Source organism: Canis lupus, chromosome 9 (genome assembly GCF_011100685.1).
Source record: "Canis lupus familiaris isolate Mischka breed German Shepherd chromosome 9, alternate assembly UU_Cfam_GSD_1.0, whole genome shotgun sequence".
NCBI classification, from domain to species: Eukaryota; Metazoa; Chordata; class Mammalia; order Carnivora; family Canidae; genus Canis; species Canis lupus.
Window position 1 is genome coordinate 18,141,023 of NC_049230.1, and position 12,083 is coordinate 18,153,105.

At 47.6% G+C, this 12,083-nt stretch overlaps 1 protein-coding gene across 1 annotated transcript in view; it reads left to right on the forward strand.

Annotated features, from left to right (window-relative positions):
- Positions 1–242: 242 nt before the first annotated feature.
- Positions 243–12,083, forward strand: part of MAP3K14 (mitogen-activated protein kinase kinase kinase 14) — a 46,978-nt gene continuing 35,137 nt past the window's right edge. The window contains exon 1 of the mRNA XM_038547043.1: positions 243–370. The gene's annotated coding sequence lies outside the window, so the exon portion shown is untranslated. The remainder of the gene's footprint in view (positions 371–12,083) is intronic.

A 12,083-nucleotide genomic window follows, 5' to 3' on the forward strand; every position in this document is an offset into this window, starting at 1 on the left:
CTAGCAATCTCTGCTCTATAAACACTGTCCGGAAATAGTGCCCATTTCTGGAAACGAGGCCTTCCTAGCCAATCTTTGCTAAGGGCTGGACGACGGGACCAGCCTGGATGCGCCTCCTCATTGGTTAGCCTGGGGGGGCGGGGCCAAGGTCGAGGTGCGGCCCGAGCCAGGAGGCGCGAAGCGAGGCAAATCTGCAGCCGCCGGGGGAGGCGTGGCCCCGGGGGCGGCCGGGAAGGCGGCGAGGGGGCGGGGCCCGCGGCCGGGGCTGGGCGACAGCAGTCCCGTAGCCCAGCGGTCCGCGGCCGGCGGCGGGAGATCGCGGGCGAGGGGAGCGCGACACTCGCTGCTTGGGGAGATCGGCGCTCGGCCGGTAGGTGACTGGGCGGGACCCCGGGGCCCGGAGCGGGGCGCCACGGAGCGGAGGGGACGCGTCGCCCCTCCGCCTGGGACCGGGCCGCCGCCTGGCCGGCCGCCCGGAATGGTGGGGGTCGGCGGCGCGGGTCAGGTCCTCCCGCGCGGGGGCCCCGGCGGCGGGCCGCGAGCGCTCGCTTCGCACCACGCCGCTAGGGTCACGGCCGCACGCCGTGCCCGCCTCGCACCCCCGCAGGCCGCACACGCGCCCAGAGCGCGCGAAGGGGCGCCCTGCTTCCCCTTGCCCGACACCCCTTTTCTCCCCGCACTCGGCGGCGCCGCGGCCAAGCCCTCCCCTCCTGCGCCTCTCCCGGGGGCCCCCGGGGTGGGAACTCGCCTGGCGCGGGGACGGACGGTGGCGTGGCGATGCACGAGCGCTTCGGGGCTGTGCGCCCTCCACCTGCCCTGGCAGTGAAACCCTCGGCCTTCCCTTGGGAAGTTCTCCGGTCACACCCCGAGGCGGGGAGAAGGAGTCGACGTGCCCTTGGCACCCAGCGGGGCAGTGCTGGCCACGCTCAGCATCCTCTTTCTCACCCTGAGCCTCTGTAAGCCTTGTGTCCGCCCCACTCAGGAGTTCTTCTGTGGGCCCCCGTACGCTGTTCCCATCTTGAAAGCCCACGGGTCACTAGGCAGAAAGAGGCCTCTTGTACAGGGCAGAGTCCCACCTGCCCAGAAGCCTCCTCGGTGCTGGGTAACTTCAGAAAAAAAGCGCTTCCTTCCTAATTAGAGTTTAAAATTTTGCCTTGGGTCTTAAAAAGTGGACCGGGGAAGTCATGTGGGGAAGAAGAGGATGGCTGGAGAAGAGTACAGAAATCAGTGGTGTGAACGGTAGAATCATTTTTGTCAACTGGAAAGTGTGAACACCGGTGGCTTGATTAAGGAATCTAAAAGCAAGTGAAGTTAAGTGATGAGAAGTGGGGCCCAGTACAGAATAGCAGTCTCAAGCTCATTCCAGGAAAAATGTTGAAAACCCCTTGACTAGAAACATGGTCTTTCTGAAACATTACAGGGAGATAGTATCTTAACATTAGTGATGTTTTTTGTTTTTTTCTTTTTTCTTTCTTTTTTTTTTTTTTTTTTTTTTTTACTTTGTATCTTCATACCTATAACCTCCTTTTTCCTTCAGACATCTGGGTGAAGAAATAGACAGTATTGTCCAGTTTGATAGGTGAGAGTACTGAGGCAGGTGGTGGGGTGGGTGGTATTCATGTTGCCTTATGCCTCATAGCTCAGACTCAGGGTGAGGAGCCTGGGCCACTGGAGTCTTAACCAGCTTCCTTCCCCTGGGCCAGGACCACCACATTATGGGACTTAGTTGCAAGAAGAAGAAGAAGGGAGACGTTTGCTGTGGTATGCTCTTACCATGAGAGGACAGGTGCTTGTCTTGCTTATGATGTATTTGGGGTTACTCTTGGTGTTTTTTAAGTGATGTCAAGGCCAGTTCTTTGGGTGCAGTGATGCCAGACCTCTGACATCTTTAAGACATCCTCACTTATTTTGAAGGGTGTGGTGAACTTCTCAGAAGATCTCAAAATAAAAGTTATATAGTCTCTGACTTTAATTTTAGAAATACGTACCCAGGTGTATGTTCCCACACTTTTGTAAAATCAGACAGCAATAAGCTGCGAAGCTTTAGGTCACCTTCTGACTGTTTTTCAGATTATAAGGAGCAGTTCTGAAGGGGAGTTTTTGCCTCTGGTATTGTCTGTTAGGGTTTGTGGGAGCGGCACCACAGACAGAGACCCTGCCAAATGAGCCTTCATCTATTAAACAAAAATGTCTGGTTGGCTGTTTCGCCTCAACAGATGGAGGTTTGGTTCCTCATTTTGGTTCTCCTGTTGAACACTGACTCCTTTGTGATCTGCTTGGAGTGTTTGTATATCATTTAATGTTGAGAGGCAGGCTTGCCCTGATTGGTTGTCCAAATCCAGGCAACTGTTGTGATTTTTTTGGTTCATGGTAACAGTTCATCCTGGCCAAGGTCTGGTGAGAGATCTGTAGAGATGGGAAAGGCAGAGCTTCATCCAGGCTTGTTTTCTTCACTGTTGGCACCCTCTTAAGAGCATTCTATCACTTTGGCTTGTGAAGTCATTTTTAATTTCCTATTTTTTTTCCTGTCTCAGTGGACAGCACAGGAGCTTTTCTGACAGGTCTGCCTTGCCTTGATGAAGAGGTGACAGATTCATAGTGGTTGGCCTGACAGATGCTCTTTCCGGGAGGATAGTTAAGAAGTATAGAACCCAACTCAGTCCTAAATTAAAAGTATAAGTCAGCTTGATACTCATATAGGCAGCATATTTGTACCAAAGGCTACCATCATCTCAAAGCTGGTTTTTTTTTTCCTGGCAAAAGGTTAAAATGCAACTAAAATTCTGCTTTCGTGATTAATAAGTCACTACCGCAGTTGTGTCTGATGCTTCCTGTTTGCCCCATTTTAGTATTTCAGTTAAACTGGAAACATCTGAGCATTATGGGCACTTTTGATGGCACCGGTGTGAAATTGGCGGGAAGGGAGACAATTCCATGTCCGTGGGTTTGGGAACCATAAGGATACAAAGGCCCTCTGGCCTCTGCGCTCCGTGGGAAGAAGGAAAAGGAGTAGGGGCTGAGCATCCTCAAGGGGTGGGGTGAGTGAAGTGATGCACGTGTGAAGGCTTTGCATTTACTTGGGTGATGCTGACTGAAATGTTGAAAGCAGTAGATTAGAAATAGAAGGCTAAACTTAGGACACATTGTGTAGTAGAACATTTCAGTTGAGCTGAGTGAAACATTGAAGTGTGTTGGGTCTGGAGCCTTCAGTTCTGGGTTTGTCTTATTTACCTGAGTGACACTACAGAGAAAAGTCATTTTTCCTGAGTGGCCTGTGGCCTGTGTGCCCTTCTTTGTATTCTAGTTTAAAAGATCCTCTTCCTGGCTTGCAATTTTACATCCTTTAACCCCTTATCCTCCTGCTATAAATCTCTTAAAATTATATGGCATCAAGAGTAATGGTACCTTGTAACCTTTTTTTTTTTTTTTGGTATTTTCTTACAACACTCATGTAAAGAAAGACAGAGCCAAAGATCAGGAAAGGCAAGCCTCATAAGAAGGAATAAAGTGGATGAGATTACTCAGGACATCATTGTCATGCCCAAAATCTAAACCCACATTTCTTGACCTCTAGTTCACTGCTTTCTCTACTAACTTACTCATGAAAGGATAAATGAGGGGTGGGGTCAGGGGTGGGGTATTGGTTTTTGTGTGTTTTTTTACTAAAGATTTTATTTATTTATTTATTTATTTATTTATTTATTTATTTATTTATTTAACAGAGTGAGAGCACATGAGTATGCACAAGCAGAGTGAGGGGCGGGGGAGAGGAAGAAGCAGGTTCCCCATGAGCAGGGAGCCCCATTACGTGGGGCTGGGCTCAATTCCAGGACCCTGAAATCATGACCTGAGCCAAAGGCATATGTTCAACCAACTGAGCCACCCAGGAACCCCTAAATTGGTTTTTTTCCCCAAACATGGCAATTTTGAATGTAAGTAAACCAGGATGGCTGCTTTATTTCTCTATTTAACCTAACAAGTATTAAGATTAATAAATATTGGGGCACCTGGGTGGCTTAGTGGTTGAGCATCTGCCTTCAGCTCAGATCATGATTCCGGGGTCTTGGCCTCAAGTCCCGCATCAGGCTTACCGGATGGAGCCTGCTTCTCCCTCTGCCTATGTCTCTGCCTTTCTCTCTGTGTCTCTCATGAATAAATAAATAAAATATTTTTTAAAAAGATTAATAAGTATTGCTAACAGTTGTTACCTGGTGTTGATTATTCATAATTACTTATCAATAAAGGGCTGAAAGATGAAGAGCACATCCTCTGGACGAGTCTGCTTATCTTCGTTTTATAGATGCAGACATTAAGGCAGAGTAGTCAAGTGATTTAGCCGGAGCAATAGAGCAAGTCTGCGGTATCTCCAATGTCAGATGTGGGGGTTTAGCCTGTCAAGTCAGACAGACCTGGGTCAGGTCCAGGTTTGCCACTGTCTGCCTGTGTGACTCAGGCAAATCACTTCACTTCCCTCGGCTCGGATGCCTCATCTATAAATGGGATCAGAAATACTTCATGGGGTTGTTTTGAGTAGAAAATGAGAGAATACATGTAAAGTGCTGATCTCAGTGCCTGGCACATAATAAGCCACAGAACATGACAGCTAGAAATGGTGGTAGTGGTGGTGGTAGTGGTAGTAGTAATAGCAATGGTCCTAGTTGCCTTTTTTCTGTAAGATGAGGTCAGGAAGGATCAGACTGCCTGACAGAGCAGAGTCATTTTCTCAGTAGGATCTTCGGGGGATGTTTCTTCTGCATAGAGGTTTCACTGTCACGCTGTCCCTGTCATATACTAAATACTGCCCTCACCACCCTCCAAGGGAGCCTACGGAGGCCCAGGCTGTGCCCCATCAGAGCTGGTGATCCTAAGCCCAGGACTTTCAGCCAGAAGCAGGGCTGGTCCTTCCTAGGATTCCCTTCTGCCCCCACCCCCATGTGGTAAAGTAGGTCCTAGCCTTAGCTCTAAAGATAAAAAATAGGAAAATACTATATAGAATATAAGTCAACAAGGACTTGTTCTTTGAAAGACTCAGAGGGAGATTTCGGTTCTGTGGGGTAAGGTTCTCACCACTGCATGGCACCCCCAGCTCACCACCCTTTCCCCTTATAAATACCTCTTTGTCAGCTTATTGCTAGTATCATATCTGGGGGTCCCTGTAGTCAGGGACTTGCAGATTTTCCTTTAAATCACCCAAGGAAAAAAGTTTCATACTACATTTTAAATTCCTTTTTCCTCTTCTTAATACGAAACAAAAATATAGGCTCCCACCAGGCTGACGTTCCCTTTAAATAACATTTTGTTTTCTCTTGGGGAAGCTGTATTCACGGCCAGAGAGTCATTTCTAAAGTGAACCTAGTTTTTAGAAAAAATAGATCACCGGATGTCAAGCCTCATGTGGAGCTCGGTTCAGATGAAAATGAAACCAGCAGGCCTGGAGTGGCAGCTCCACACTGACTTCAGACTGGAGGTGAGAGGCAAAATATCTGGACCCAGCTCACTAACTGGTCGGCCTCACAGAGTGCATTTGATAGGTGCCTTAGTCATTTTCCAGGCAGCTTTGCTTAGGTGAGCAGAGCACTTTCTCTAGAAGGTGAGTCACCCGTGCAGGGGTGTAGGTGACAGGAGACTTATTCCCCAGCAAAATTGCAGAGGAAGTTTTGAGCAGAGCTTGTCAAGAAGCCCTCTGCCTTGGGGCGCCTGGCTGGCTCAGTCTGAAGAACATGTGACTCTGGATCTGGGAGTTGTGAGTTCGAGCCTCATATTGGGGGTCGAGAGTACTAAAAAAATAATAATAAATAAACTTAAAAAAAAAAAAAAAAGAAGAAGAAGCCCTCTGCCAAAGATCACTTTCTCAGCTGAAGGGCTTTGGAGGCAGGAATAAGGAAACAAATGGGAGGCTCCCAAGGCTTGCCAACCAACAGAGAGATGGATCCCCTGGCTGGGGGGGTCATGTGAATGAGGCACAAAACTCAGATCAGCAGTATCACTGCACTCCTGAGTCCAGCTACCTTGAGGATGGAAAATGGCCCGCTTCCAGTGACAGTCAGCAAGGAAGCAGGAGGGGAGCTTTGGCTCCAGGATGCTGGGAAACCCCTTGGCAAGGAGCAGAGAAAGCAAACTGTGCTTTGGTGTAAAAGACCTTTTGGGGAACCCTTTTCCATCTGCCTTTCTTTTTACCACCTGAGTTGAAGGGCTCTGAAGAACTCCGATGATTGAAAAGGCTAGATTAAACCCTGGACTTGAGGGAACTGTCATTCCAAGCCTACCACCACTTCAGTTGTCCACATATCCAGGACCAGTGTTTGGACTCAGAAAGAAGTGGCAAAAGAAAGTCCTAAGCCATCCCTGCCCCCCAGTTTCTGATTGCTATGGCTTCTGCTCACCCTCTTCCCAATAAGGCCATGACCAGGCATCCACCAAGACAAAGAGTCTCTTCAGAACTCTTCTAGACCCGTATAGTTGGTGTTGAGCTCGACAGCTAATGGTCAGGGACATCTGTAGGCAATGTCCCACAAAGAGGGCTTGACATTATTGAAGCCTCAGGGAAAGAACTAGCATTGCCTTGCAGGTGGTCATAGACTTCTCTTCAGCCCATAGGCACACCCCATCAATCTGAACTAGCCAGCCATCATTTCAGGCAAGCATGGTTAAGTGACCTTTAGACCTTAACCAGTCTGTCAAGAAAGAGCTATTAGAATTACAGCCTGGAAATGATCTTTACTATTCACAACTCCCCTATTTTACAGAAGAGAAAATGAGGGCCCAAGGAAGCTAAGTGAGTTGCACAAAGCCGCATGGCTAGTTAATGGCAGAATCTGAACTAAAGTCTGGGCTCTTTCCACTGTGCTGTGCTGCCACTGAACAAAGGAGCTACTCCCGGAGTAGGAATTGGATTTTTAACTAGTTCCTCCTTTATTCCCCCACCTTGACCCCATCACTGTCAGCCTTTCTGCAAAGCTCTGCCAGACCTGGGAAGGGTGGAGCCAGAGCAGCTGGGTCTAAGAAAAAGTCAACAGAAAGCTATTCACTTGACACTCTTATAACATGAGTTTGTGTAACCAAAAGGAGGTCAAGGTTGATAAGAAAATACAATTCTGGGCAGGGTTACCCGGAAGTCTCAAAGGTTGCCCACACCTTTAGGGTACCCTCCTACCTCCCCAAGCAGTATCTTACCCAGAGTGGGCATTCAGTTACTATTAATGATTGATCGTGAGGGTACAAACCCACTGGGCCCCAAACACTTCTGCATCTTTCCACTTGAAGAAGAGATAGGTTGCCCATGGCATGCAGGTGATCAGAAAAGCCAGAGCAGTCAGATGTCATTCCAACTGGATTATCCAAGCAATTCTCAGTGAAGAAGCTCTTCCTTGTGGTCAAAGCATGATGTCCTATCTGGACGGTGGCCTCTGTAAGTATGAAGAGCTGTTGTAGGGGCAGCCGGGGTGGCTCAGCAGTTTAGTGCCGCCTTTAGTGGCCTGATCCTGGAGACCCAGATCGAGTCCCACGACGGGCTCCCTGCATGGAGCCTGCTTCTCCCTCTGCCTGTGTCTCTGCCTCTATTGCTCTCTCTGTGTCTCTCATGAATAAATAAATAAAATATTTTTTAAAATCCCCTTAAAAAAAAAAGAGCTGTTGTATCTGAGATTCACCACCCACCTTCTGCTCTCATTGACATTTCCTTTTACTGGGCTTAGAAGTAGTCAATACTCATCTACGGGCCAATACTAGGGATGAGTGGGAGGTTTAGAAAGAAAGAGAGTCTTAGCCAAGCTCATGAGGATGCTATTACCAATTAAGATTTGAAATAGACTCCTTTGGCCCAAGAAATAGTTGGATGAATCAGGATCCTTGAGCCCATGCTCAGTAGTCCCAACTTGGGACTGTACTATTGGCAGATGCTGTACTTTGAGAGGCAGGAATAGCTTTATAGAGATAATTGTAAAAGGCAGAGATTTGTGTACCACCTCTCATTGAGCATATATGTGCACATCAGAGCCCAGATGGATGTTGTCCATTGTAGAAGGGTCATCTTCTCAAAGAATTGGAAATAATTGGGTATCAAGGTCAGCATTTAGGAAAGGAGACAAGGGTGGCTCAGTACCCAGCTTGCATGACACTTTCTTGCTGGGGTGCAGTCAGAATACAGACCACCCTGATCACCAGGCTCTGCCTACTGCTCTGCTCACCAGGTGAATGGACAGTCGGGACACTCAGATGCCAGACCAGCCAGGCTCTTAGAGCCAGGATACTCATATATTCTTCAGGAGAGCATCAGTCATCCTTTCAGTGAGCCCTTGCCAAGAATGTCACATGTGGCAGTCTCTGGCAGTTGCTAGAATATGAAAACGAGGATAATGGAGTTGCTGCCCTTGAGGAGCTCATTGTGGCAGGGGGAAGACAGACATTGCAGGTGCTAAATCATGAACCACAACTGTGGGGGCTGGAGAGGAGCCAGGAAGGCATCGCAGCCCAGTGGTCCTTGTTCAGCTTGACCCAGCACTGTCACACACAGAGGAGCCCTGCCTCCCATTCTGCAGGTGTCTGGGTGGGATTCGTCAGCTTAGAAAAGGAGCTTGAGAACAATCTGGGAACTTCAGCAGTCTCGGAGGACAGAAAAGCATTTGCAGAGGTGAAGGCACAGTCAGGAGAAATGTGTGATTACACGTAGTTCAGAGCAGAAGCAAACGACAGGTAGCTAGCTATTAAAGAGATGGCTGACTTATCCTAGCCTTCCAGGCTGGAATAGAGAAGGCAGTGACACAGTGACAAATTCCATATTCTTGGTGCCACTCTGACACAGGTTCATAGGCAAATGATTCAAAGCCTGACCCATGATAGTGCTTCTTAGTAACCGAGTTCAGCATTCCAGAAAAGCCTTTCCAGGGTTACAATGGTGAAAGCCTCACAAGGGCAAGGAGCTTGTCTGTCTTGGTCACCATGGCATCTACTGGCCAGCGCAGCATGGGAGCATGGGAACCACTGGCTGGGTATCTGTGGTTGAGTAAAAGTACAAGACCAGCATCCACATTCATCCTTCTAGACTCAGCTGGCCCAAAAAAGACTGAAAGAGCCACAGGTTATTCCTGGTTTCCCCTCCTTTACCAAGTAATACTCTGAGATTCTCTGAATATTCCGTTACACCACAGGTCCCAGGCCTTTCTTCCCTTCCTGGAGGAGGGCAAGAATGTGACCCTGTATTATAAAGGGACACATCAAAGTCACCTCGGCCCCTCATGTCATCACTCAGACCAGTCTGTCAAACGGTGTGCAGGGCAGCATCTGAAATGAGGCTGTGATCAGGGCTCCACTGCCAGAAAAGCAGAGCTGGACTATGGGCTTCCTTCCATTTACCCCCATGCGTTGGAAGTCTTCTGTGGAAAGCCGAGTTGTTTGGGTTTCTTGTTTATTTTGAAGTTCCTCAAACTAGTTCCTCAATTTCAAAACCAGTCACCAGTGAGTACAATGAACTTGAAGCCTCCTCCCTCATGGGGAGGCTAAACCTGTCTTTCTCCATCTGCTCTGTGTACTGATAGACGCTGCTTGAAGCCGGTCCCACCTGGGGAAACAGTCACAAACTGAGAGAGGAGGGGAGTGGTTGTATTTCAGTGGGATTAACCACAGCCCAGGGAACTGCTCCGTGCTCAGAATCCAGTTCAAGAGGTTAAAGAAGGAGAACTGTTTTTTTATAACCCAGTGTTGCTTGTAGTGATGACCTCAAGGCCTGACAAGTTCCAGAAGTGCATTTTGACTCATCAAAAGAAAGCTGATTGTGTTTGGCATGATTTTAGTGTCAGGGGCAGTTTAGGGCACTGTAATCTTTGGAAATTAATCATTACCAAATAGTGTATACACTGCAGCCCCACTTAACCAAGATGTTCAATGACACAAAACACCCACAAAACACACTTGAAATTTTTTTTGACATAACATACATTAAAATTTCCTGCTGGTTATTATATAAAATAAGGCATGCAAATGGTTGGGAGTTTTTTTCCTCACTGCTACTCCCCCTACCCCAATTCTCTCATATACCATTTCCATAATTGTCTATGTGGATCAATGATGCTCCAGTGGCATCTTCTTTTTTTTTTTTTTTTACTACTTTTTATTTTTTTATTTTATTTTTTAAAGGTTTTATTTATTTATTCATGAGAGACACAGAGGGAGGCAGAGACAGGCAGAGCGAGAAGCTGACTGCATGCAGGGAGCCCAATGTGCGACTCAATCCTGGGATCCTAGGATTATGACCCCAGTAGAAGGCAGACGCTCAACCGCAAAGCCACCCAGGTGTCCCCCTTTTTTAAAAATTTTTTTAAAGACATTATTTATTTGACAGAGTATAAAGCAGGGGGAGTGGCAGGCAGGGGAAGAGAGAGAAGCAGGCTCCCCACTGAGCAGGGAGCCCGATGTGGGGGTCGATCCCAGGACCCCAGGATCATGACCTGAGCCGAAGGCAGTTGCTTAACCGCAGCCACCCGGGCACCCCTCCAGTGGCATCTTCTAGTGGTATGCTATTGGCTCTCCTCATGCAAGGACTCAAGTCAATGTAACGTTTTTCTTTTAAAGCTTATACAATGCCCTTTGTCAGGGGCCCAGAGATAAAGTACTGACCATATTTATGAAAATACTATCTGATGCTCAGGGCTTTGCTATTAAACAAACAACAACAACAAAAACCACAGTAAAATAGCCTGGAGCCAGGCCTTCTAAAATGCATGGTAAATTTGAACTTTGTCCTAGAATTGGTCCTTGCAGTGGGCCCAAGTGCATGACCTGATACCCAAGCTGAGCATGGGTAGGCTATGGAACTCTGGCCTACCATGTGTCCAGCCTGGAATCTTTCCTTCCCGTTGCCATTTTGAAGTTGCTTTTTTCCAGAACATAGGCTGGCTATATTTATGCCCCTAATTGAGGTGCTTCCTCCTGGGTCAGTCCCTGGGTTTCTCACTAACAAACCTTTGGCTTGTGGCAGCTTCTGCATTTGGGTCTCAATTTTTAAAGCTTAGATCACGTGAAAATAGAGTGTCATGGCTAAGAGTATGTACTTTGACATAAGAGCCCTTTGCACAAATCCAGCCTCTGCCGATTCCTTGTACAGTAGCCTCAGACTAACTACTTGAGCTCCGGAGCCTCAGTTTCTTTGTCCATATAAAGGGAATAATATTAGCGCCCTACTCACAGAGTTCCTGGGAGGGTCCAAGAAACAGTGCATGCATTACCTAATATGCAGCAAGCAATAATAGCTGCCATTATTTTTATTATTTTTGACAGCCAGCCTATGTGTAATTAATGTGTATACACGTAGCAGCAGATTATTGAAAATACCCAAAGAAGTCCACAGGACAGCTAATTTCAACTTGAGCTGTCAAGGAATTCTGGGTCCTGGTTCATCATGCCCCGGCAGCTCATTCCTCAGTCCATTTGGGACTGAGGCACTGCTAGCAGAGGGAGAGACTGGGCGGGTAGCAGGTGCAGAATGCGCTTCAGAGAACATCCCCCTCGTAGGCCGACCTTGTCTTGCTGACTACTTTTACCCTTCTGGTCTGGGGGTTCTCCCCTCTTCTTTGACAGTGTCCGTTCCAGACCTTCCTCCTGACACGAGGACTGCTAGCTAGAGGCTTTGCAAGGTGGATTTCAGCTCTGCAGAGGCAAGGCCTTTCAAGCAACTGGTTCTTCCAGTCCTGGAAAGGACCACTTTTCTTGTATCAGCTTTCTTTTTGTTGGAGGTTTTGCTAACATTTACAGAGCACCCACGGTGTTCTAGACACACTATTGGTCATTTAAAGATCGCTTCTTGCACTTAATTGTCCTGTAAAATCCTGATATTTCCGTTCAGACATCCCTGTTTTACAGACGAGACATCTGAGTCTCAGAGTAAGTGATCTGCACCTGGTCATCCAGGTGTAACTTGGGTAACACCGGAGTGTTAGAGACTACAGTTCAAACTCAGACCTTTGGACTCTATACATCCTGTTATGTAGCCAGGTGGCTATCCTCAGGGTTATTAGGTGATATGTTGGAATAAATGACCTCCAAGGGCCTTTCTGACCCCAAGATCATTTTGTGATTCCTTTATCATTTAT